The sequence below is a fragment of the Mauremys reevesii genome, linkage group 9 (assembly GCF_016161935.1).
Source record: "Mauremys reevesii isolate NIE-2019 linkage group 9, ASM1616193v1, whole genome shotgun sequence".
Lineage (NCBI taxonomy): Eukaryota > Metazoa > Chordata > Testudines > Geoemydidae > Mauremys > Mauremys reevesii.
Genome location: NC_052631.1, coordinates 73,768,864 through 73,795,530, shown reverse-complemented (window position 1 = coordinate 73,795,530; position 26,667 = coordinate 73,768,864). Strand labels below are relative to the sequence as shown.

The 26,667-nt window shown below is 40.2% G+C and overlaps 1 protein-coding gene and 1 long non-coding RNA gene across 8 annotated transcripts in view; one reads left to right on the top strand and one right to left on the bottom strand.

Moving 5' to 3' along the window:
• LOC120371260 overlaps nt 1-25,315 on the bottom strand; it is a 201,712-nt gene extending 176,397 nt beyond the window's left edge. For 5 of the 6 annotated variants that reach the window (XR_005584238.1, XR_005584242.1, XR_005584237.1 and 2 more), the window contains exons 1-2: nt 25,233-25,315; nt 8,799-8,912 (exon numbers count right to left, since the gene is read on the bottom strand). This is a non-coding gene — a long non-coding RNA (uncharacterized LOC120371260). Of the gene's footprint in view, nt 1-8,798; nt 8,913-23,342; nt 23,414-25,232 lie in introns of all 6 variants that reach the window. The other variant, XR_005584241.1, reaches the window with a different exon arrangement.
• Nucleotides 1-26,667, top strand: part of KLHL4 (kelch like family member 4) — a 90,253-nt gene that overhangs the window by 31,876 nt on the left and 31,710 nt on the right. The gene's annotated exons all lie outside the window — the stretch shown is intronic.

Genomic DNA, 26,667 nt, shown 5'->3' with positions numbered 1-26,667 from the left:
AGGAACCACCTGTTAAGCATCCTATACAGCAAAACAGGAAAACATCAAAAAAGAGCTCCCCAACCTGGAGACTCTCATAAATAACCAAACTTCCATACAAACGGACTTCACTAAAATAAGACAGAAGATCTACATTACACACTTCACCTCTCTACAAAGGAAAAAGGACTATAAGCTATCTAAAATCCTACCTGCCACGTGGGGCCACAACAGTGGTACCCCTAATCCACCCAGCAATATCGTCAATCTATCCAACTACATACTCAGCCCGGCAGAAGACTCTGTCCTATCTTGGGGACTCTCTTTCTGCCCTGCCACCCCCACAAAAATTACAGAGTTCTGTGGCGATCTGGAAGCTTACTTTTGCCATCTCTGACTCAAAGAATACTTTCAAGATAACACTGAACAGCACACTCATACACAGATACCCTACCACCAACAGCACAAGAAGAAGAACTCCACATGGACTCCTCCTGAGGGTCGAAATGACAGTCTGGACCTATAGATTGAATGCTTCTGCCGACGTGCACAGGCAGAAATTGCGGAAAAACAACATTGCTTGCCTCATAACCTAAGTTGTGCAGAAAGCAATGCCATCCACAGCCTCAGAAAACACCCTGATATTATAATCAAAGACGCTGATAAAGGAGGTGCTGTTGTCATCATGAACAGGTCTGACTACCAAAAGGAGGCCGCCAGACAACTCTCCAATACCAAGTTCTACAGGACACTTCCCTCAAATCCCACTGAGGAATACACTAAGAAACTGCACCAGCTACTCAGGTATACTATACTAACACCGGAACAAATCAACATATCCTTAGAGCCCTGACCGCGGTTATTCTATCTACTACCCAAGATCCACAAACCTGGAAATCTTGGACGCCTCATCATCTCGGGCATTGGCACTCTCACTGAAGGACTGTCTGGATATGTGGACTCTCTACTCAGACCCTACACCAGCCCTCCCAGCCATCTCCATGACACCACTGATTTTCTGAGAAAACTACAATGCATTGGTGACCTTTCAGAAAACACCATCCTAGCCACCATGGATGTAGAGGTTCTCTACACAAACATCCCACACACTGATGGAATACAAGCTGTCAGGAACAGTATCCCTGATGATGCCACAGCACAATTGGTTGCTGAGCTCTTTGCCTTTATCCTCACACACAACTATTTCAAATTTGATGACAATATATACCTCCAGATCAGTAGCACTGCTATGGGCACCCGCATGGCGCCACAATATGCCAATATTTTTATGGCTGACCTGGAACAATGCTTCCTCAGCTCTCACCCACTCTCTCTACCTATGCTACATTGATGACATCATCAGGACCCATGGGAAGGAGACTCTAGAAAAATTTCACCACGATTTCAACAGCTTCCACCCCACCCATCAACCTCAGCCTGGACCTATCTACACGGGAGGTCCACTTCCTAGACACCACAGTGCAAATAAGTGATGGTCACATTAACACCACCCTATACCGAAAATCAACCGACCTCTATGCCTACCTTCATGCCTCCAGCTTCCATCCCGGACACACCACACGATCCATTGTTTACAGCCAAGCACGGAGGTACAACCGCACCTGCTCCAACCCCTCAGACAGAGACCAACACCTACAAAATCTTCACCAAGCATTTTCAAAACTACGATACCCGCACAAGGAAATAAGGAAACAGATCAACAGAGCCAGACGTGAACCCAGAAGCCTCCCACTGCAAGACAAGCCCAAGAAAGAAACCAACAGAACTCCACTGGCCATCACATACAGTCCCCAGCTAAAACCCCTCCAACGCATCATCAAGGGTCTACAACCCATCCTGGACAATGATTCCTCACTTTCACAGGCGTTGGGTGGCAGGCCAGTCCTCACCCACAGACAACCCACCAACATGAAGCATATTCTCACCAGCAACTACACACCACACCATAGTAACTCTAACTCAGGAACCAATCCATGCAACAAACCTCGATGCCAACTCTGCCCACATATCTATACCAGCGACACCATCACAGTACCTAACAAGATCAGCCACACCAGTTCATTCACCTGCACATCCACCAATGTAACATACACCATCATATGCCAGCAATGCCCCTCTGCTATGTACATTGGCCAAACTGGACAGTCCCTACGTAAAAGGATAAATGGACACAAGTCAGATATTAGGAATGGCAATATACAAAAACCTGTGGGAGAACACTTCAATCTCCCTGGACACACAATAGCAGATTTAAAGGTAGCCATCGTGCAGCAAAAAAAACTTCAGGACCAGACTTCAAAGAGAAACTGCTGAGCTTCATTTCATCTGCAAATTTGACACCATCAGCTCAGGATTAAACAAAGACTGTAAATAGCTAGCCAACTACAAAAGCAGTTTCTCTTCCCTTGGTGTTCACACCTCAACTGCTAGAAGAGGGCCTCATCCTCCCTGACTGAACTAACCTCGTTATCTTCAGCCTGACTCTTGCTTGCATATATATACACCTGCCTCTGGAAATTTCCACTATATGCATCCGACGAAGGGGGTATTCACCCACGAAAGCTCATGCTCTAATACGTCTGTTAGTCTATAATATGTCTAAGTTTTGTCCCTCAAAATACTTTGTTTATGTTCCCACCCAAAGAAACAAACCACAAACTTCCATCACTGTTCAGCATCTAGAGTAATTACTTTTTGTTTTCAACATTCTTTGACAACTTGACATGCCTTATCTTACGCCTTCTAGTCATTTTAATTTATCGTGCTCTCTAGAAAGAGGTTATTAAACTACTTAACAGTATGATCACCAGCTTAATGAAAATCATTGAGGAGGACAAGAAGAAAACTACAGTGACTATCTCCTTGAGAGACTTAATTTCTCACAATATATTCATGTAATATAAAAGGTTAAATTGGACTATAAATCATGCATTGCAAGTAGTGGCTGCATAGTTCTCCTTGCACAATCATTAGAGTCTGTCTGTACCAAAAAAGAATGTGCAAAAATAATCACAAATTGAAATTCACTGTGCAAGATGTATTTTCTAACGTATGCTGTGAGGCAAATTCTATCTTGCACCAAGATCTGCAAGAGACTGGGGTTGCGAGGTGTTAGTAGCTACTAACAGGTCTCTGCTCTCTGTAGCCACAGCATGAGTTAGCACAGAGGTTCTCAACCTTTTTCTTCCTGAGGCCCCCTCAACATGCTATAAAAACTCTATGGCCCAACTGTGCCACAACTGTTTTTCTCCACATAAAAGTCAGGGCCAGCATTAGGGAGTAGGAAGCAGGGCAATTGTCTGGGGCCTTACACCACAGGAGACCCCACAAAGCTAAGTTACCCAGGCTTCGGTTTCAGCTCTGGGTGATGGGGCTCAGGGCCCTGGGCTGCAGTCTTGCACGGTGGGGCTTTTGCTTTCTGCCCTGGGCCCTAGTGAGTCTAATGCCAGTCACACTTGGAGGACTCCCTGAAACCTGCTTGCAGCCCCCCAGGGGGCCCCAGACCCCTAGTTGAGAAACCACTGAGTTAGAATATTCATGGGACTGCTGGAATTTATGCCAGCTGAGTACAGTCCTTAAATAGTGCAAAGTAGCTGTATCAGAGAAAAGAATCTGCCTTTGCTTGTTACAGTATGCAATAAACTACCAGTATGTAGTGGAATCAACAGCGGCATAAGCCCAAACTGCATTGACTTCAGTGGAATTGCTCCTGCTTACATCAGGGTTTAATGTGGTCCTTTGTCATCAAATGTTTCAGTTAGTTCTGATGACTCATTGCTGGTGAGTCATATGTAACTATAGTTCATCAATCAATCAGCACCTAGATTAGTTAATTTCCTGAACCCACCCAGGTTTCTATCTATCCTTGTATAGATAGATTAGATTATACAGATTTTATATGAAGATTTACATTAACAAATTTTGAAATTATTTTAAACTAAATGTAATTTCTGATTTTAAAAAATAAAAAATAATATATATAAAATGTCTATAAAAACAATAATCAAATAGTAAAATGAAAAGACTTAATAATTTGTAAAACTAACTGATACGATTATGGGAAAAAGAAAAAAAAACAAAGCAGAACTGAAGTAAAGATATCTATATCTAGCTAGCTAATTGAAGTGAGTAACCCTTTCTCCCCACATGTTTTGGCAAAGACATGCCTGGTAAATAGAGCAATAAGACAGATACATTATTGTCCTAACATTATTTTACTGGGGGTATTTTTCTGACTGATTGTATAACTTCCTATGTAGTCCAAATAGCCATAACTAGAGCCACTAATGGGAAGAGATTCAAATGTCAAATGAAAGAGGGAAATTACTGATGTCAGCTTCTTCAATTCCTTTAGCATCTCATTCTATCCAAATATGTTTATGCTGCTCCGGGAAGAAGTAACGTGATTCCTTACATATTTACTAAGTTCCAAGTATTTCATGTTTGGCACAGAATCAGGCTTATATAAAAACATCACTCACAAATGATCTAGGTGCCCCCATAAAAGTGAAATGAAAATGCTAATTGCATGATCCAGGCATGTTATTTTCTTCTTTCTGCTGTGCATTTGTTGGTCTACTGAGATGAACAAAAATGGTGCATGGACACTTCTCCTCGCAAGGTAATATAAAGGAGATTTTCTTTTTGAATTTTGTAGAAGCAGCAAAGAATCCTGTGGCACCTTATAGACTAACAGACGTTTTGCAGCATGAGCTTTCGTGGGTGAATACCCACTTCTTCGGATGCAAGCAGTGGAAATTTCCAGGGACAGGTGTATATATAAGCAAGCAAGAAGCAAGCTAGAGATAACGAGGTTAGATCAATCAGGGAGGATGAGGCCCTGTTCCAGCAGCTGAGGTGTGAAAACCAAGGGAGGAGAAACTGGTTCTGTAATTGGCAAGCCATTCACAGTCTTTGTTTAGTCCTGAGCTGATGGTGTTAAATTTGCAGATGAACTGGAGCTCAGCAGTTTCTCTTTGAAGTCTGGTCCTAAAGTTTTTTTGCTGTAGGATGGCCACCTTAAAATCTGCTATTGTGTGGCCAGGGAGGTTGAAGTGTTCTCCTACAGGTTTTTGTATATTGCCATTCCTAATGTCTGATTTGTGTCCATTTATCCTTTTCCTTAGAGACTGTCCAGTTTGGCCGATGTACATAGCAGAGGGGCATTGCTGGCATATGATGGCATATATTACATTGGTGGACATGCAGGTGAATGAACCGGTGATGGTGTGGCTGATCTGGTTAGGTCCTGTGATGGTGTTGCTGGTGTAGATATGTGGGCAGAGTTGGCATCAAGGTTTGTTGCATGGGTTGGTTCCTGAGCTAGAGTTACTATGGTGCGGTGTGCAGTTGCTGGTGAGAATATGCTTCAGGTTGGCAGGTTGTCTGTGGGCGAGGACTGGCCTGCCACCCAACGCCTGTGAATGTGTGGGATCATTGTCCAGGATGGGTTGTAGATCCCTGATGATGCGTTGGAGGGGTTTGAGCTGGGGACTGTATGTGATGGCCAGTGGAGTCCTGTTGGTTTCTTTCTTGGGTTTGTCTTGCAGTAGGAGGCTTCTGGGTACACGTCTGGCTCTGTTGATCTGTTTCCTTATTTCCTCGTGTGGGTACTGTAGTCTTGAGAATGCTTGGTGGAGATTTTCTAGGTGTTGGTCTCTGTCTGCAGGGTTAGAGCAGATACGGTTGTACCTCAGTGCTTGGCTGTAGACAATGGATCTTGTGGTATGCCCGGGATGGAAGCTCGAGGCATGAAGGTAGGCATAGTGGTCGGTAGGTTTTTGGTATAGGGTGGTGTTAATGTGACCACCACTTATTTGCACCATGGTGTCTAGGAAGTGGACCTCCCGTGTAGATAGGTCCAGGCTGAGGTTGATGGAGGGGTAGAAGCTGTTGAAATCATGGTGGAATTTTTCCAGAGTCTCCTTCCCATGGGTCCAGATGATGAAGATGTCATCAATGTAGCGTAGGTAGAGAAGGGGCGTGAGTGGACGGGAGCTGAGGAAGCGTTGTTCCAGGTCGGCCATAAAAATATTGGCATATTGTGGGGCCATGCGGGTGCCCATAGCGGTGCCACTGATCTGGAGATGTATATTGTCACCAAATTTGAAATAGTTGTGTGTGAGGATAAAGGCAATTGTTGTGTGTGAGGATAAAGGCCATCCTACAGCAAAAAAACTTTAGGACCAGACTTCAAAGAGAAACTGCTGAGCTCCAGTTCATCTGCAAATTTAACACCATCAGCTCAGGACTAAACAAAGACTGTGAATGGCTTGCCAATTACAGAACCAGTTTCTCCTCCCTTGGTTTTCACACCTCAGCTGCTGGAACAGGGCCTCATCCTCCCCGATTGATCTAACCTCGTTATCTCTAGCTTGCTTCTTGCTTGCTTATATATACACCTGCCCCTGGAAATTTCTACTGCTTGCGTCCGAAGAAGTGGGTATTCACCCACGAAAACTCATGCTGCAAAACGTCTGTTAGTCTATAAGGTGCCACAGGATTCTTTGCTGCTTCTACAGAACCAGACTAACACGGCTACCCCTCTGATTTTTGAATTTTGGATCTTATATTCTGGTTGTTCTTGCACCAGTGAGCTAGGGAATGTGGTGCAAGATAATATAAACAAAAACAAAGAAAAAACACCCTTACAGGATGGAAGTTCCTACATAGAACAATTGACACACTCCATCTGCCTAGAAGGAGATCACATATTCTGTAGTTCTATAGAAATGTCAAATGGTAGTGGAGATGGGAGGGCAGTCAGCTACATGTAGGAAGTTACCACTTCTCAGGCCACCATACTTTAGGTGTAATAGTAACTTTACAGAGGCAAGGAGCATGCTGAGGTCTGTGCTGATTTCAGGAACCTTCTCTAAGGTTCTAGTTAAACAAGAGTCTGGTTTAAATGAAAGTATCTTAAATGAATTGTTCTGTGATAAATCCTACACTGCCACGACAACCCTCAAACAGCAGCAGAAAAATCAGTACTGTGCATGTTGACACTTGAACAAATAGTTTAGTTCACTGATACTTTATTATTATTATTATTATTAGAGATTCGTAGCTGTCATAGCCAAAGGAGAACTGAACCATGTTATTTTCATTTTGCTCAATAAGATACTAGTGACAATTTTACATTAAAGCCTCCTAGTTATATAATATACCCTAAAAAGCAAACTGTTGGTATAAAACTGTAAGGCAGGCACAGGATGTCAATACAAAAAAAAATGACAACATGCTGTCTTAGATAAAGTGCTTCAGATAATCTACCATATTTAATTAAAAAAACTGAGCAATGGGAACACCCACAATCATTAATAACCTACATTGCAATCGTCCTGAACATTAAATTTTACAGTTAACCATACAATTAGCCTAATAGCAGTATAAGAATTTGGGGCAACTCCTTGAGAGTGTTTCAGGTAAAGTTATGTCTTTTTGTATTTTCCTGAATAGTTCATAGAATGAATAGTAAGTTTATTGTTTTGTCTGTTTATCAGTTTATGGCAGCTCTAAATGTTTTTGTATCCTGCCAGTGTTTCCAGCTTCTTTGTTTGCCAGTGGACTAACTCCAGATTTTCCCAAATTGTGTCTGGTGCAAATTATAGTGGCATTTCTTTATACATCATTGTGCTTGGGGGTGGGGGGGGGAGAGGAAATACAACTGCAGTACTTTTTCTTAATATATAAATGCCACACTTTGAACATTTCTGTATAAATGCCAACGAGTACATTTGTACTTGTAATACAAGAGATAACTTATTTTAACCCTTTCCAACACTGAGAAGTGACAAGATTATGTCAATAGTGAGTCAAAAACATTACTATAAACAGGCAGCTGAGAGCACGTACCATGTACCACAACATTGTAAAATTACCAGTTTAAAGTTTGCTCTAGATATGCTTCATTTCAGCAACCACTCAACAAAGCAAGAGAATCGCACATATAATTTGCTATCTGTTATGATCAAAAGTAACAACTACTGAATGTACTACAGTTATTGTATTCCTACCAGGAAATAGACATCTATCATTCTTATCAGAATAGAAATTTAGGGCCCTGATGCTATAAGCAGCTACATGACACCAGACTCTTGTGCTTACATGTGGAAGCTTGCAGGATCAGGGCCTAAGAGAATTACTATGTTACTAATACAATTCTATCACCCACAATGTTTACTCTAGTTAATTAACATAAAATAATCAGTTTGGGAGGAAGGACACAAACTAATATTTGCTAAATGGAAAAATTATTCAGTATAAGGACCAGGAAAAGGAGCTGGGACTAACATGACAAAATAAAAATCTGTCAGTGCAGATTAACATGACAAAATGCAAACAAATAACCAGCTTCTATTGGTGTTTCATTCCTAAAACAAAAATGATCTTGTGACTAGAGCTTGGCAGGAACTAGATTTTCTGTTTAATGGGAAATTCCACAACTTTAAAAAAATTTCCATTTCAAAATGGAATAAACCAAAACAACTGAAATTTACCGTAAAGCAAAGTTCTGGGGAAAAAAGTATTTTGGATCAATTAAAATGTTATGTTTCAATTAAATTGAAACATTTTGGTCTAATTTTGATTTTTAAAATGTTTTTTATTATGCCATATAAAATTTTAAAACAAAGTTATTTAGAAATAGAAAATCAAAATGTTTCATTTGAATATGGTTGAAATGTAATATTTTGATCTTAATATTCGGGTCCATTTTCTTAATATGAAATTTAATGAACATCAATATATTTCCACAATGCTTCACTACCAGTTAATAGTAAAATTTATCTGTGCCTTACCTTAAGTTTCCTTTCTTGGAGTAATAAGGTTCACAGATACTGGGTCTCTGCTTTCTGCAGCCATGGAAGATGACCAACCTTGTCAATCAGTGGCAGTGAAGGGTAGTCCCACCTCTGAAAAACATAGGTGTATGGAAAACAGATCCTGTCAAACCAACTTGATATCTTTTTTAATGAGATTATAAGTTTGGTTGATAAAATGTTGATGTAATATATTTAGACTTTTGTAAGGCATTCAACATAGTACCACATGACATTTTGGTTAAAAAAACACAACCACACAAAATAAATATAGCACACATGAAACAGATTAAAGCTGCTTGACAGGTCTCTAAATGTAATTGTAGACAGGGATTCATCATCAAGGTGGTGATGAGGCATAGCAAACTGAAACAGGAGGTAGGAGCAATAACCTGAACATGAGGGCCTGGTGACCCACAGTGCCAACTGGGAATGACAGCCCAAAGGTTAGGCCATAGTAATCCAAAGCAGCTGCTGGGGAAGACAAACCAATACTTTCCCAATCTCAGGTATGGCAGGAGATCCCTGTGATGGGTTGGGTCATAGAAATCACCTTGTGAAGTGCTACCGGATGTGCTGGGACTACCCCTGAGCCCATTTTCCCTGGCAGCTTGGGACTTCAGTACCTTGCCTGGTTGTGCCAGACACACTAGCCTGCTAAAAACACAGACCCAGGTCTGAACCACGTCCCCCAAAAGCTGCAGGCTTAACTGAAAACAGCTTAAGAAGTGCTCCTGTCTCGAACACCCAGATACCCAGTTCCCAATGGGATCCAAATCCCAAATAAATCCATTTTACTCTATATAAAGCTTATACAGGATAAACTCATAAATTGTTTTTCCTCTATAACACTGATAGAGAGATATGCACAGCTGTTTGCTCCCCCAGGAATTAATACTTTCTCTGGGTTAACTGATAAGTAAAAAGTGATTTTATTAAATATAAAAAGTAGGATTTAAGTAGTTCCAAGTAATAACAGACAGAACGAAATAAGTTACCAAGCAAAATACAATAAAACAGGCAAGGCTAAGCCCTAATACAGTAAGAAACTAAATGCAGGTAAATCTCACCCATAGAGATTTTCCAATAAGTTTCTTTTACAGACTAGACTTCCTCCTACTCTGGGTCCAGCAGTCACTCACACCCCTCTAGTTACTGCCCTTTGTTCCAGTTTCTTTCAAGCATCTCCTTGGGGTGGAGAGGCTACCAGGAGCTTATATAGTCTCTCTCTTGGGGGTGGAAACCCCTCTCTCTCCCTGAGTAGAATCACAGCTACAAGATGGAGTTTTGGAGTCACATGGGCAAGTCACATGTCCATGCATGACTCAGATCTTTAGAGGCTGATGACATTGCCCACATGTTAGCCCAAAGATTTCTAGGAAAGCTCAGATGTGGACTGGTGTGTATCAAGGTCGATTGTTAGCTAAGTACTCCCAATTACATGAATAACCCCATTCACACCATGTTTACCAAATCTGCCTTAGGTGCTTCCTACAGCAAACACTTTAAATACAAGCATAGAGCCAACACTTATAACTTCAGATATAAAAATGATACATGCATATGAATAGGATGAATACATTCAGTAGAACATAACCTTTGCAAAGATATGTTACATGGAATATCTAGCATAAAAACATATTCCAGTTATGTCATATTTACACGCATAAGCATATTTCTATAAAGCATTATGGGGTGCAACATCACAATCCCTAACCCACTATTAAATCTCCCAGGGTACATGACAAGGAATACATACCGTAGTTTCTCTAGGACAGCAGAAGACCTCCTAAACATCATTTACAATATTCAGTGCATTGTTGCCTGAAAGAGTTTATTCTCTGTAGTTTTAGTTTTTTGAGGTGGGAGGTGGGAGAGGAGGGTTTGTTTTTTTTAGGTTTCCTTTTTGAGTCTTTATCTGATCTGGAATGCTGGCCTTCCTTTCCCATGGAGGGAGAATTCCCTTTGTTGAGAAGAGCATATGCATACCTAGAGGAATCAATACAACACTATGGCCTGGTGTTTTCTGCATTGATTTGCTATGCTTCACCCTGTGAGGGTGACCCTGGGAAGCTGGTGGGGATGATTTTCCCTCATGCTGCACACTCTGAAGGGGAGTAGGGGAAAAAAGTGCCGAGGAGTATCTGCCCTGATGCACTCTGCAGATTTATGTGGCTTGAGGGAAACAAAAATCTCCTGGACCAGAATCTTCAGAAGACAAAGGGAATCAATGGGCTTTTCTTCTCTTCGATTAGTACTTTTTTGGAGGGTGGGAGGGTGATTAGAGGGGTCTCAACTTATGTGAGACCTCTTCTGAGCAGCTTTTCTCCCCATAAGAGTGTAGTTCACACCAGAGGTTTGTGCTAGCATGGGTACAGTAGAGGGCTTCCCAGGGTCCCATGTTTTATTCAAGGAAGATTCCAGGCCATTATCTGGACATAGGCCGATCCCATTCCGGGGCACCAGGCTCCAACCCTGGATATTCAAAAGGAGTTTCAGAGCCTGTGGTGGTGAAAGATAGATAGAGATTGGCAATGAAATCAAACGTTTATTCAGTTTTCAGTTTTTAAAAATAAAACTTTCAAGGAACATGTTTTCATGTAAGGTGAGAGTCCAAGACCCTTGCTCACCCATGTGTGCATTTTGGTGAATTTTTGGTTATTATTTCTATATATACAGTAACTCCTCACTTAAAGTCATCCCAGTTAAGGTTGTTTCATTGTTACGTTGCTGATCAATTAGAGAACATGCTCTTTTAAAGTTGAGCAATGCTCCCTTATAACGTTGTTTGGCAGCCACCTGCTTTGTCCACTGCTTGCAGAAAGAGCTAGCTGGTGGGAGCTTGGAACCAGGGTGGACCAGCAGCCCCCTTATCAGTTCCCCGCTCCCCTAAGTTCCCTGTGCAGCAGCCGCTCAGCAGGTTATCAATTGCCCAGCAGTTCAGCTGTCCCTCCCCGCACTGCCATGTGCTGCTCCTGCCCTCTGCCTTGGAGCTGCTCCCGGGAGCCTCCAGCTTGCTGTTGCTGTGTGGGAAGGGAGGGGAAGAAGGGTGTCAGGGTGTACCCCTGATCCCCCACTTACCCCATCTCCATAGAGCGGGGGGGATACGACAGGGCTCAGGAGGGAGGGAGCTTGCTGGAAGCAGCTGCTGTCTCAACTTGTAGATCTACTTAAAAGGGCAGTGTACTTAGAGTGGATCAGCGTACTTAAAGAGGCAATGTCTGTCTCTCTCTCACACACATGTGTATGTCTCTGTCTCTGTCTGCCATGCTGTCTCCCCTCCCTCCATTTGTGTTGCCTTGTGAAGTGTGAGGCTACATTAACAACAATGTGTTAACCCTTTAGGGCTCAGCTGAGTGCTAGTTCATCATTTAGCAGCAAGGCATTCCCTGGGAAATATTCCACCCTCTTCCACCCTCTGACTTCACCACCTCAACCAAGCTTCAGAATTATCATTGCTGTGTACAGTATTAAATTGTTTAAAATTTATACTGTGTATATGTGTGTACATATATATATAGGCTTTTGTCTGGCAAAAAAAATTTCCCTGGAACCTAACCCCCCCTATTTACATTCATTCTTATGGGGAAATTGGATTCGCTTAACGTCATTTCACTTAAAGTAGTATTTTTCAGGAACATAACTACAATGTTAAGCAAGGAGTTACTGTATTGGGTATTAGAAGATCAAAAAAGGCAGACAAAAGTAGCTAGGTAGCAGGGAGGCCAGCCTATTTCTTGGGTGTTTCTAAACTTCTACCTCTCACTTCAGACTCACTTTTCCCTATTTATATCCCCCTGGTAGAGCACATTCTGCTTCATGCCATGACATTTTACTGTTCCGACTGGGGATAACCAGCAACATTTGAAAACACTTTTTTTAACAGAAGCTCTAGAACTTTTGAGGATCACCAATCAACACTGTTTACCTATACCTAAAAACTGGACTACAAGTGAGTTTGTCAATGGTACCATAGAAGCAGCACATTCTATAGCTTAAAAAGAAGACAGAATACCTTGTCAATAATAAGCAACCTGTAAGCTTTAATTTCCTCTCTGCACCTTCTCCAATAACTATATGCACGGTTAAGGAATTAAGACAACAATTTAATAGAGAAAATGAAAAAAATATTAACATATCTTGCTATAAGTCATGACAACTCCTGTCAAAGAGAAGCTCATTGCATTTTTGCTCCTCTCACTAATCTCCCCCAGAATGACTTAGCAGTCTGCAGCACATCAGACTTTCTAGCAGAACAAGGATAGGCATTCCTGCTTTTAGAATCAAAGAGCATTAGAATGGAATGGTCCCAATTAAATACAAAGACCGAATTAAACATACATGCCAAACCTCTGTGAATCCATTTGCAGTGTGGCATATGTGCATTCACACTAAGTTCATTGGGCTTGTACAAATGCAACAGAAGTATTTGGCCCAGTGTTTTTTTCACAAAAATATGCATATCTGTCATATCATCTCTGATCCATAACGCCTATTGTAATTCTTTAGTTTTAGAGTCTGTACTTAAGGTTTTGGGAAACTTTCAAAAACCAATGTCATTTTCCATAAGAGTATTATAGTTCCTATTACACAGTACTCACTTGGGCCCCACTTCTCCTCAGCTCCTCCTGCCTACCAGCAGCCCCGCAGATCAGCTGCTTTCCCTCCCTCCCAGTGCCTCTCACTCACTGCGGATCTGCTGTTCAGCGGCATGCAGGAGGCGCTGGTTGGGGTGGGGGAGGAGCAGGGGCAGGAAGAGGAGGGAGTGGAATAGGGCAGGGCCTGAAGAGGCAGGGCAGAGTTGGGGACTTGGGGAAAGGGGTGGAGTGGGGAGGGGCCTGGGACAAAGCAGGGGCGGGAAGAGGCGGGGTGGGGGCTTGGAGGAAGGGGTGGGTGAGGGCGAAGCCTGAGGCGGAGCGGGAGTCGAGTACCCCCTAGTATCCGAGTAAGTCAACACCTATGCCTAATCCTGTAAAGGCTTTGCAGGACTGGGACCTAAGCCCAAGGTCTTTTTGCCTTCCTCTGCAGTGTGAGGCCTGGGTCACTTGCAGGCTTAAACTAGAGTAAATGGTGGATTCTCTGTAAATTGAAACCATGATTTGAGGACTTCAGTAACTCAGCCAGAGGTTAGTGGTCTAATAAAGGCGTGGGTGGGCAAGGTTCTGTGGCCTGCAATCTGCAGGAGGAAAGACTAGATGATTATGATGGTCCCTTCTGGCCTTAAGGTCTATGGGTATGTCTACACAGCAAAGAAAAACCCGCAGCTGGCCCATGCCAACTGACACAGGCTCGCAGGGCTCGGACTTTGGAATTGTTTGTACTATTTATCAGGAACACCCAATTTCTGAGAAATCACCAAATTACAGAAGAGCATTCTTTCAATCATGAGGCTGTTAATAGTTGCAATTACTGTACTTTTATTAACTGCAGCACAGTAATTCAATATAAAATCAGTTAAAATAGTAAATAATGTGTACCACCAGAAAAATATATGCCACCATCACTAGCAGGCTCTTTCTGATGCCAAAAGAAAGTGATACGGTGAAGTGTGTTAGAAATGGGAGGTTTATATTATTATTATTCTCAGTAGTCTTCTCACAGAGATTTTAAGGTGGCTGGATCCATTTCATTATATATTATATCTATTGATAAGTCACATTCCTGGGTCCAGTGTACTGTAATCAAATTTTAAAAATTTATGCTCTTATGTTCACAAATAGTAAATTATTATTATGAGGTAGTTGGCTGAATAATTACAGAATCGAGTATAATTAGGCCAACAGGTAATCAGTGTAGATAAATCAGTTCTGCCATTCCTGTATCTTGCATGGAGGATTTCTGTTAGATGAATTTCCTATTAAAATATTTATTCTGTATTTCCTACATCCAATAGGCTTGTTCAGACAATCAAACCATTGTTGGTGATTTAATTAGAAAACCAACAGAAAAGAATATGGAATGCTTAAGGACTGCATGTTTATGGATTTTATGGTACAAATAAAGTTTTAAAGGTGGGTATTTCTGGTAATTAAACAAAAAAATTTTGTCCCTGGACCTTTGTTGTATTCAGTGTACTGTACATGGGGAACCACTTTATTATGTTAAAGATTTGCTGCACTTAGACTTCCACATTGATTTTTCTCAAGCTGCTTCTTCATAAATATAAACAAGGGCTTGGTTTAAACTGATGTGTAAGGGCACTGATGCAAGCAGAATTAGCACAGTAAACTCCACCTCATAATAGATTGGACCTGATCACAACAGGCAATCAATAACATACTCAAAATATTTTCCATATTACATTTAATCCATGTTTCTCTTATTATATTGGGCACAGACACACCTCTTCTAATAGTCATGTTCTTTATCTTCTTCTCTATTAGAAAAGGGAAGTGGTCAGCTGGTGTGTATAGCTGACAGGTGCAGACAAGATGAGATGGCAAACTGCAAAGATTTTCCACAATATCATTTCCCTAACCTCTGCTAACAATGTATTTATAGTATTTGCTCTCCAGTTCCTCTGTGTATAATAGGCATTTGAGATAACATACAAAAGATCTGAGCACAGATGTGCCTTTTATATAACCAGCAGGCATGTCACCACAATACTAATGCAAAGAGACCATCTTAATTTTCTTGAAAATAGGTTTTCTAACATATTATCAACCTTATTATTCTGTTTGCCAATGAAAAGGAAAAAAATAAACAAAACATTAAAATCAAACAAAGAAAACTTGTATTCTGTCAATAAGAATAAATAAAAGAAGAGAAATCACCTCAAATATAGACAAATATCCAACTCAAATTTAATTTTTCTAGTTTGGTTACTAATTCAATCCCTCTCCTTCCTGGCCACTTCCTGGCCTCTCTTTCCTTTTTTCTATTGATATGGCTGTTTCTCTCCATGCTTTACTCTCCTCCAATTTTAACTCCTTTGCCCCTCTCCCTCATTGCAAGGTCATCTCCGTCAACTCCTAGCCCTGGCTCACCTCCGAACATCCACTTCTGCTTTCACTCTGCAGTACATAACTGGCAGAAATTCCATGACAAAATGACTTTCTCCACTACAAATTCATTTTTTCCTCCTTTGGTTCTGCCTTCCTATCTGAGCAACTCTATTTCTTCAACTTAACTGAATTCCACTCTACAATCCCTGCTGCCTTTTCACCACCTTTGACTCACTCGTCAAACACTCCTACATTCCTACCACCACTTTTCTGCATGCACAGAATCTTCCTGATTTCTTCCAATAGAAGGTCATGTAGCATTTTGTCAAATTTCCTCTTGCCTCAGCCTTTACTTTCCCTTCTATAACACTCTCCTTCCCCCTTTCACTGTCAGAGAGAGAGAATTTTCGCATCTGCTCTCCTCCTCTAACTTGTCCACTTGCCCCCATGATCCTACCACATCTGCTCACCTGCTCATCAATTCCCTTACTTTTCTCCTTAACCTCTCACTCTCCTCTGGCTCTTCCCCTCATTATATAAACAAGCTTTATTCTCATCCATCTTAAAACTCACCACTTGTTTCTCCACGTACTGCCCCATCTCCTTTCTCCCATACATCTAAAGCTCAATGGATAAGTGGTCTACAATTGATGTCTGGAGACCCTCCCTAATCCAGCTTCTCCCCATTGCATTTAGATGAAATCACTCTCACCAAAACATCTCTAAAAACCTCTTCCTAGCAAATTCTCAGAACTGGTTTTCCATCATCATCCTTCTTGACCTGTTAGCTGCCTTTGAGCCTCACCCATGCTCCTCTTTTTGAAATCTTTTCTTCCCTTGGCTTCCATGACTCTGTCTTCTCCTAGTTGTCCTCTTACCTCAAGTTGCTCATTCAGAATTTTCTGTGGCATCCCCTCTTCCCCCCCCACAGCTTTCTGTGGAGTTCCACAGGGCTTTCTCCTTGGTCCTAATATCTTCCTCCTCTATACTTTATCTCTGGGTAATCTCATCCACAAACACAAATTCAACCATATCTTTATCCTGATGACTCAGATCTGCTTCTCTATTCCTGACCTCTTTCTGTCCAAATTAAAATCTCAGACTGTCTCTGACACCTCCTCATGAATATACAGCCATCTGCTCAAGCTCAACAAGTTCTAATCAATTGCTAGTCTAAATCTAAACTTTCCCTCTAAACTCTCCATCAATTCTTGATCACTGCAGACACAATCACCACCCTGCCTGTCACTTAAGCCCATAACCTTCGTGTTATCTTAGACTCAGATCCCTCTCTATGTCCTCACACCCAGGTTATGTCTAAATCTTGCAGATTCTTTCTGTATAGCATCTTTATGATATGGCCTTTTGTACACTTATAAAATTTGCAGATGAAACCAAGCTGGGAGAGGGTGGAAGTGCTTTGGAGGATAGGATTATATTTCAAAATGATCTGGACAAACTGGAGAAGTGGTCTGAAGTAAATAGGATGAAATTCAATAAGGACAAATGTAAAGTACTCCAATTAGGAAGGAACAATCAGTTGCACACATACAAAATGGGAAATGACTGCCTAGGAAGGAGTACTGCGGAAAGGGATCTGGGGGTCATAGGGGACACAAGCTAAATATGAGTCAACAGGGATGTATTAGCAGGAGCGTTGTAAGCAAGACACAAGAAGTAATTCTTCTGCTCTACTCTGCACTCTTTAGGCCTCAATTGGAGTCTTGTGTCCAGTTCTGGGTGCCACATTTCAGGAAAGATGTAGACAAATTGGAGAAAGTCCAGAGAAGAGCAACAAAAATGATTAAAAGTCTAGAAAATGTGACCTAAGAGGGAAGATTGAAAAAATTGTTTTTTTTTTTATTCTGGAAAAGAGAAGACAGAGAGGACATGGTAACGATTTTCAAATACATAAAAGGTTGTTACAAGGAGGAGGGAGAAAAATTGTTCTTCTTAACCTCTGAGGATTGGACAAGAAGCAATGGGCTTAAATTGCAGAAAGGGAGGTGTAGGTTGGACATCAGGAAAAACTTCCTAACTGTCAGGGGGGGTTAAGCATTGGAATAAATTGCCTAGGGAGGCTGTGGAATCTCTATCACTGGAGATTTTTAAGAACAGGTTAGACAAATACCTGTCAGGGATGGTCTAGATAATACTTAATCCTGCCATGAGTGCAGTGGATTGGACTAGATGACCTCTCAAGGTCCCTTCCAGTCCTATGTTCCTATGATTCTATACATAAACATAGCTAAAAATCTCATCTAGATGCTCATCATCCCAATTACTGCAACCTCCTTTTTTCTTCTCTTGACAAATGTAATCTTGCCTCACTAATATCCACTCAGAATGCTGCTACTCTCCTAGGCCATCACATTGACCATGTCACTCTACTCTTTGTATCCCTCAGCTGTCTTCCCTTTCTCTATCACATTAAACATAAGCTGCTTGTCTTCACTTTTAAGGCCCTTCATGGACTATCCCCATCTTAACTATCATCTCTCATTCATTATCCAAATATCGACTCCTGCCCCCAATCATTCCATGATGCCAACCTCCACTATCCACTTTTTAAAATTTTTAAACAAGCACCTTTGAGTTTTCTTCCATGCAGCCTCTTACACTTGGTCCATAATTAGGGCTCCAAGTGTTATGGTAATACAAATAATTAATGAAATGATATCATTATTAATTGATAAAATCTGCTTCTCCGGTATGGTTTTCTGAATAAAACTGTCCTAGACATAAACTTAAAATAATTACAGCACTGCAAGAGCTAAATGAAATCTGTACGGCTCTGTTCATGATGGAGTTGCCAAACTGAACTCATAGGGTTCAGCTAGAATTATAATGGAAATTACAATAAATTTGAAACACAAGATGGCTGCTAGAGCATTGACCTTTATTTCCTAAACCCAGTCATCTGACCTTGGTCAGGGTTTTGTTACCATTCCTGTGGCACTGTGTCCAGTGGTTAGCATTGCAGGGAGATAATTAGATACACAAATGTAGAGAAACTGGAATCATCTGCAGTAGAAAGACACATCAAGCATCAATCTAAATCCACTGCTACCTAAATTTTTATATAGCGATGTTAATTGTAAAAAGGAATATTTAATGCTTGTATCCAATCTGTAAGTGTTTTACATGTCATATTTCAATATGTCACATGCACTGGTAAAGCAATTTAACTTGCTCACTGCATTAAACAACACATATTAGCTGTTGATTTGCTAACAGAAATGTTTACCTATTTGCGGGGGTTTTTTTATTGGGAGAAGTGGCGAAAAAAACAGGGTGAGGTATTCCTCCAGGGCTAAAAAAGAGAACAGCTGATCCTGATGGTAATAAACCATCTACAATACTAATACACATAGACTACCTCCTTTAATTTCCTATAATATTACACAAATGCAAGTGACACTGAGCTGATTGCCAACCAGTGAAAATCTGTATCATTATTGTAAAAAGAGATCATTGTATTAAAAAAAGTATTTGACAACAAAATGATGGTTTCTAACTTATACATGTTTTTTCTCCCCATAAAGCAATTATTTCCTCAGCTGTTTGTTAACTAAATGCACAGCATGCCTTTCTAAAGTACACTAGCTTTCTAATTAATCATTCTTCTAATGATTTTCTTTGGTGATAAATGTCATTTAAATTTTGTAAGAGCAATTTCTTCTAGAAGCCCTTCATGGAAGCGAATCCAGATACATAGAAGAGAATAAATGATGAGTACATGCTATAATGATGTTTAAAGTTAGAATTTGGAGGTGAAGTTGAATGTGATATTTGAAGCTTGAGGCACAAGCAATGGAAGAGGGGATACCCAGTTCTATGTGCCATTAGCAATACGACATGTGTATGCCACATCACTGGTTAATAATAAATCCAAAAGTGCAACAACATTTGTTTAATGTGCTGTACTGAAAAGATGATTGAAAAGCAAGTCTAAAACATAATTAGGAACAGAATAAAAAAGACTGATGAAAGCTGAATATGTCCCTGATTAGTACTGTAGATTTGTTTAAAGGACAAAGGAATGGGAAAGGACAGAATATTTTCCTGTGAGTCATTTCTTAATCTCTGTTAAGCATGACATTGAATGTCACTCTCGCGTTATTCTGCTGGAATGTTTTATTTCTCCTTTTGTTTATTACAAACATTTTATGAGAAAAGAGATAGAAATATTAAATATTTTATCTCAGTGTATCAGAATCTCTTAGTGGGACTATGGGGGTAAGTCTGTGACAGCACATTTGATGAGGTAATCATTCATTGTTATTGAACTGAGTAGGAGAATTCTATTTTCCTGAATCTGCATATTTTACACTGGGCCTTCAGCATAGTTATTATTTTTTTTTTTGTTTCCAGTAGCACCCATACGGCCAGATTCTGCCACCCTTCTTCATGGTGCTTTGTACCTTACTCATTTCAATGGGATTCCTCAAGGAATAAAATACTACTTAACATGAATAAAAGTGGCAGAGTCTGGCCCATAGCCTACTGGGTGCTGTATAAACACAAAGATAATGTGGTCCCTGCCCCAATAGCTCACATTCAACAGTTTGTATTTTCCTCAAACATTCTGCGAATCACTCCTCCATTTTGAATTACCTGTATTTTGATTACTAAACCAGGATACTTGTGTAACTCCCTCATTTTCCTCTCCTCCATTGTGATTTGTTACCTTAGGAGGAGAGCGACTCATTTTGGAGCGGGTTTAACAAATCACAAAAGCAGTATATAATTTATACCTTATTCTGAAAAGTCAGAGGAAAAAAGCATCAGTGTGATTGTTATGTAATGAGTAGAATGTTAAGAGGACACAAGACTGGAACTCATTGAATTCTCTAACACTTAGTAAGAATACAATTTAGCACTAGTACTGCCGGTCTAAAATGTGAAAACAGTTGTGAAAAAATGTTTTGTTTGCATTTGCCTACATTATTCATCAGCATTCTGAAAATTTTTGACTAGCTCTAATTATAATATTGTTTTGCTATAAGTATGTTTAAGACAGTTACTTGGCAGTCTTGCATCTCACTGTTGACTACCGGCATCTTGTTACAGTAGTTTGAGGGAACTGAAAGGGATCACAGCACAAGGAGTAATGGTTGCACTTTTATCCACAGGCCACTCTGCACCTGCCAAACTGCACCACAAAGTAGAGACAATCATTGGCCACTTTTGAAATGGTTGGTCTTAATGGTCTAAGCAAGATTCCAGGAGGTCCAAATTATTCCATAATGAACAAAACAAAACACCAAAAGAAAACAAAAAAACAACTAAGGAAAAAAAAACAGCCAAGTTGCAGTGTGGCCATTTTTTGCACATATAATGGAGAGTAAAAAATGTACAGCTTCTACTGTGTGAAAATATAATTTTTGTAGAGGAGCTTTTTGTGGGATGGGGCCTAATTAAGTGGAAAATTGTATGCAATTCACAGTGACGTGAAATCTTTCTTTGGAAGCATTTCTCTATTTTCTCTGGGTTTTTTCCTCAGTCCCAGTGTGTTTTTTCCAAGGTGTGGTTTAAGTGCAGATCCAGAGAAACTCTAGTCTTGCAGAGATTAGGCAGCCACTAAACTCTTCAGAAACTGGATTTTTCAATGTGGGTTTTTAAAGCACTTATGTAGCTCAGCAGTCTACACTGTCTGCTGGAAACACCTCCATGTATACACACTCACAAAACCACCAAGTGAAATGATAAGTGGACATTCATGCACAAGAATATGTTTGCTAAAGATTTTCTTGGAAACATAAGTAGACAATTTTTATTGTATTCTAACTACACAGGAGAATGAGAATGCAAAATGAGGGAAAGGCACATGAAGTAGGTGGCATACCAATTTACAAAAGCAAATTGTCACACAAGCTGCTAGGCAGTCATGGATTACTGCATGAAACAAAAACAGTTTATAGCATCCAATTCCAAAACCAACCATATGTGAAATTATGCAACAGTTTAGCTTTCTACTATATGATTACAAAACAATACCACATAATCAGGGGTGGGCAAATTGAAATAATGTTTATGTTGTTTTCCTCCTGTCTACCTTTTTCCATTTCTGTCTGTGTGTGTCAATTAAAATATTTTTATAACCATATCTAGAAGTTTCACTTGTCTTCAATCACTGTCACCTAATGTAACTAGAATGTCTGTAAAAATAGATTATTTGCCAAATTTTACTCTGATTTTCTCAAAGAAAATCCTAACAAATCATGAAATGACATAAATCCAGAAATGTATAGCGAATGGCGTACAATGAGGGCATGTCTACACTACAAATGCTTTGCTGGTATAGCACTAACTATACCAGCTTATGACAATGGAAGGAGTTTTTTCTATCAGCATCATAATACCACCTCCCTGACCCATATTAACTATGTTGACAACAGCACTTTTATGGGTGTTTTGCCAGTATAGCTATATCGGCAAAGAGTCTACCTTTTTCACACACACACTGACCAATATCACTATCCTGACAAAACTTCGTAGTGTAGAGCTGGCTTGAGCGTATGAGACACCAAAAAGAAAGGAGTACTTTCCATACCAACTTTAAAAAGGGTAAAGGAAAAATAATAAAGCTCCTCTGCATTTTCCCAAGAGAACACACATAACAGCAACCACCCTCTCAAGCCCCAGTAACCTTCCCCCTTACTTATATTTTACACTTTTATGTGTGCATGTCAAGATCATCAACACAATGGGCTTCTGTACAATGAAGATGTTCATCCTCCATGAATTGTGCCACTTCAAAACATTTACAAAACTTTCCAAATTATTTATGGTGTGCTACTTCTAAATGTAGGATGCATTTTCTAACTAAACTAATTAGACTACAGACCCATGATATTTGTGATCCATATCATCTTAATCTAAAATGTACTAGGCCTACTGATTTCATTTATATTATGTAATACAAACATACATATAACACTACTAGCTAATTTTTCCTTTAGCCAGAAACCATACACATTATGAATTCCTGAGAGCTCACTGTAGCTTCAGAGATGGCAGGAAAGATAACACTGTAATGCTTTACAAATCTTTGTGCTCACAAAGCTATTTGACAGAATAGCCAGATTATTGTTTAGGTAAAAGGATATAACAAGTGGCTAAATGGAAAACACTTCTAAATTCCTTCAGCAGTATTACTATTCTGTCAGCATAAAAGTTAATGGAATGCGTTAGTAGAAATTTATTCAGTGGAGAAATATCACTGTATGTGCATCCTCAGGTGCTAAAACATTAAAGACACAAGGGTTTAAAAAAAGAACTTATCACACTTAACTTAAGTACCAATTAAGGCATTTGAATCACTACTTCTAGTTAAAGCAGAAGTGTTCGTTAGTAATAGCAGAAGTGCTATTTAGTAATAGTGGTCAGAGTAATGTAAAAGTGTAAAGGCATACAGGAGTATGGTTTTGTATTGGGGGCAGGGGAGAAGGGAAGAGGGAATAAGACTGGAGCCACTTCAACATAGACTTAATTTGTGTAACAGCCAGCCAACTCTGTCTGCAGCCTCGCCATCGGATTTTTTCTCTGCTCGTCAGTGAGGCACTAGCATTACCCTATTGTCCGTGTCAGATTCCCTCTCTGAGGTGTGATTTGATTGTACTGTGTCCAAGTCTGTACAGATCTCTGAAGGACAGGGAAACTATAATTAATACATTTTTTAAAAATGATAAAAATTACCAAATATAGCACTTCTATGCATTTTTATCATGACTTCTGCACATTTTAGGAGAAAAAGAGGAAATATTTTCAATTTTATTTCAAAATTAGTGACGGGTAGGTACTCAGAGGCTAAGCATTTGAGGGTGCAAACTCAACATTTGAGGGTGCCTCCTTGCTATCCCCCTCCTTCGGGCACATAATAAATGGTGCTTTTCACTTGGAACACGTGCCTATAAAGGCAAATTAAGTCAGAAATATTTCCCCCTAATCAGAGTGAATCAGAACAAAATTTTTGATTCTTTCTGCCAGATGAGAGGAGAAGAGCCCAAACCTTATTTACACTGGTGGTGGTGCGTAGGCTACTTGTAGCTACATGCTGCAGTGAAAGGAAAACTGCATCCACAATGCAGCGTGTACCTACACACAGTAGTGAAAGGCTCTGGCAAGGGGGAGGCAGCGGGGAAAGATTCCAGCACTGGGGAGCTGCTAGAGCTTCTCTCCATTGCTGGAGTCTTTCACGGAGGTGGAAAGAGGCTCTGGCAATAGGGAGGGAGTGGGACACTACACTGTAGACATGGGATGCACTGCTTGGTTGTAGAGAGCACCATGTAGGGTATAAACCCTAGACATTACTATAAGGTGGGAGTAAAATGTATGAATGACTGTACTAAAAGAGTAGTTAATTATCAATGGTTTGCTTTCAAACAGATTGTTTAGGGTCCCTCAGGCCTCTGTCCTGGGTCTGGTACTATTCAATATTTTCATTAACAACTTCGATAACACAGTGGAGAATATACTTAATAAAATTTGCAGATGACACCAAGCTGGAAGGGTTGCAAGCACTTTGGAGGACAGGATTAGAATGCAAAATGGCCTTGACAAATTGGAGGATTGGTCTGTAATCAAGAAGATGACATTTATTTAATAAAGACAAGTGCAAAGTGCTATACTTAGGAATAACAAAATCAAATGCACAAGTACAAAATGGGTAATGACTGGGGAAAACATTTTTCTCCATGTCCTACAAGTATAGGTCAAGAAGTTATCAGCTTAACATGTAGCAAGAATGATTTAGGCTAAATATGCTGGGAGAAAACATTCTAACTTTAAGGACAGTCAAATACTGAAATAGGCTTCCAATGGAGGTTGTGGAGTCCCAGTTATTGGAAGTTTTTAGGAACAACTTACACAAACACTTATCAGGAATGGTCTAGGTATAGTTGGTGCTGCCTCAGCACAGGAGGCTGGACTAGATGACCTCTCGAGGTCCCTTCTAGCCCTATATTTTTGTGATTCTATTATTTGATTGGCATCAAGTAGAGGCCCTTAGTTGGTCAGATTGTGGGTCATTATTTGTCTTGTTGTCATCTTGCTAGAATTTTACTTGTTACTACTTCATGGGAAACCAGCTTAATTTTTTATTCAGTTTCACTTTATGTATCAAGTGAAATTTACACTTGCTTCATTGCATACTAGATAAATGTATCATATGCAATTAAACCTCTATCATCAGCTTTCTGGATCTAGCATGATGCACCCAAATTACAAGATTGTTTGTGACACAAAGGTTTGATATCAAATACTTTTTGAATTACTTACAGCACCTGCAGTTTGCCTTCGTGTAAAAAAATGAAAAACCTACAGAAAAACCTTGACTGGAATAAATAAGGAATATATTCAATTCCTTAACCAGAAACAACCGATACCCTCATAATCCCCAAACATCTACAAAAATATATTCAATCTAAATAGTACAAGTATGATAAAACTATTCTGTTTTCACCTTTTGGGTCACAAAAATTGGTCTACACTCTGGACAGCTAGACTGTGAAGGATACAGACATTATGGACACATGCATAACAGAAGACGTTTCTTAGCAACAAGAACTACGTGAAAGCTTCTGGAATTTCTTATTACCTCAACTTATTATTTCTTCTGTGTAATAATGGATTGCACATTCTGTGTGGTTAACAAGCAGAATCAGACACACAGTATATAGTTCTCCTGCACAAGACAAACTGAATAATTGCAGTTGTTATAAAGAAGGAAAGAATGAGAAATAAAATGAAGAAATTCCAAGGATGAATGGGCAGGGAAAATCTAAATTCCATTCCAAACTATTTAATGTGAAAAGGAAACCTCACTTTAAAGAATAAGAAAAGAGCTGTTGGGGGCGGCGGGGAGGGAGAGCTAAAGGACACGTGAAAATGCTGCCGCACTCCAGTAGAATCTTTATTTTGTTGTTGTTGACGGGCCTGCTCTCTTTTAAGTCAATGGAATGCCTGCCATTCACTTTAACAGAAGTTGAATTAGATGCAAAATTAATGGTAGACTCAGGTAGACTTTGAAGTTACACTTTCTCAAATGTCTGGTTTACACTACAGACCTATGTCAGTATAACAATGGTTGCTTAGGGGTGTGAAAAATCCATACCCCTGAGTGACAGTTATACTGTGGGAGAGCTTCTCTCACTGACTTAGCAACAGCCTCTCGGAGACGTGGATTAACTAGGCCCACCAGAGACCTCTCTCCCATTGGCTTAGAGCATCTTCATTAAAGCACTACAGTGGAGCAGCTGCTGCAGTGTTTTAAGTGTAGACTTGCCCTAAGTAAATAGGTTTTACACAATGTGGAGATAGTGCCAAAATACAAACACAGCTTAGTAACCAAAAGAAGGCTGAGGGGGGATATGATTGCTCTTTATAAATATATCAGAGGGATAAATATTAGGGAGGGAGAGGAATTATTTAAGCTTAGTACCAATGTGGACACAAGAACAAATGGATATAAACTGGACACTAGGAAGTTAGACTTGAAATTAGACGAAGGTTTCTAACCATTAGAGGAGTGAAGTTCTGGAACAGCCTTCCAAGGGGAGTAGTGGGGGCAAAAGACATATCTGGTTTTAAGACTAAGCTTGAAAAGTTTATGGAGGGGATGGTATGATGGGATAGCTTAATTTTGGCAATTCATTTGGCAATTGATCGTTGATTATCAGCAGGTAAGTATGCCCAGTGGTCTGGGATGGGATGTTAGATGAGGTGGGATCTGAGTTACTACAGAGAATTCTTTCCTGGGTGTCTGGCTGGTGAGTCTTGCCCACATGCTCAGGGTTTAACTGATTGCCATATTTGGGGTCGGGAAGGAATTTTCCTCCAGGGCAGATTGGCAGAGGCCCTGGAGGTTTTTCACCTTCCTCTGCAGCATGGGGCATGGG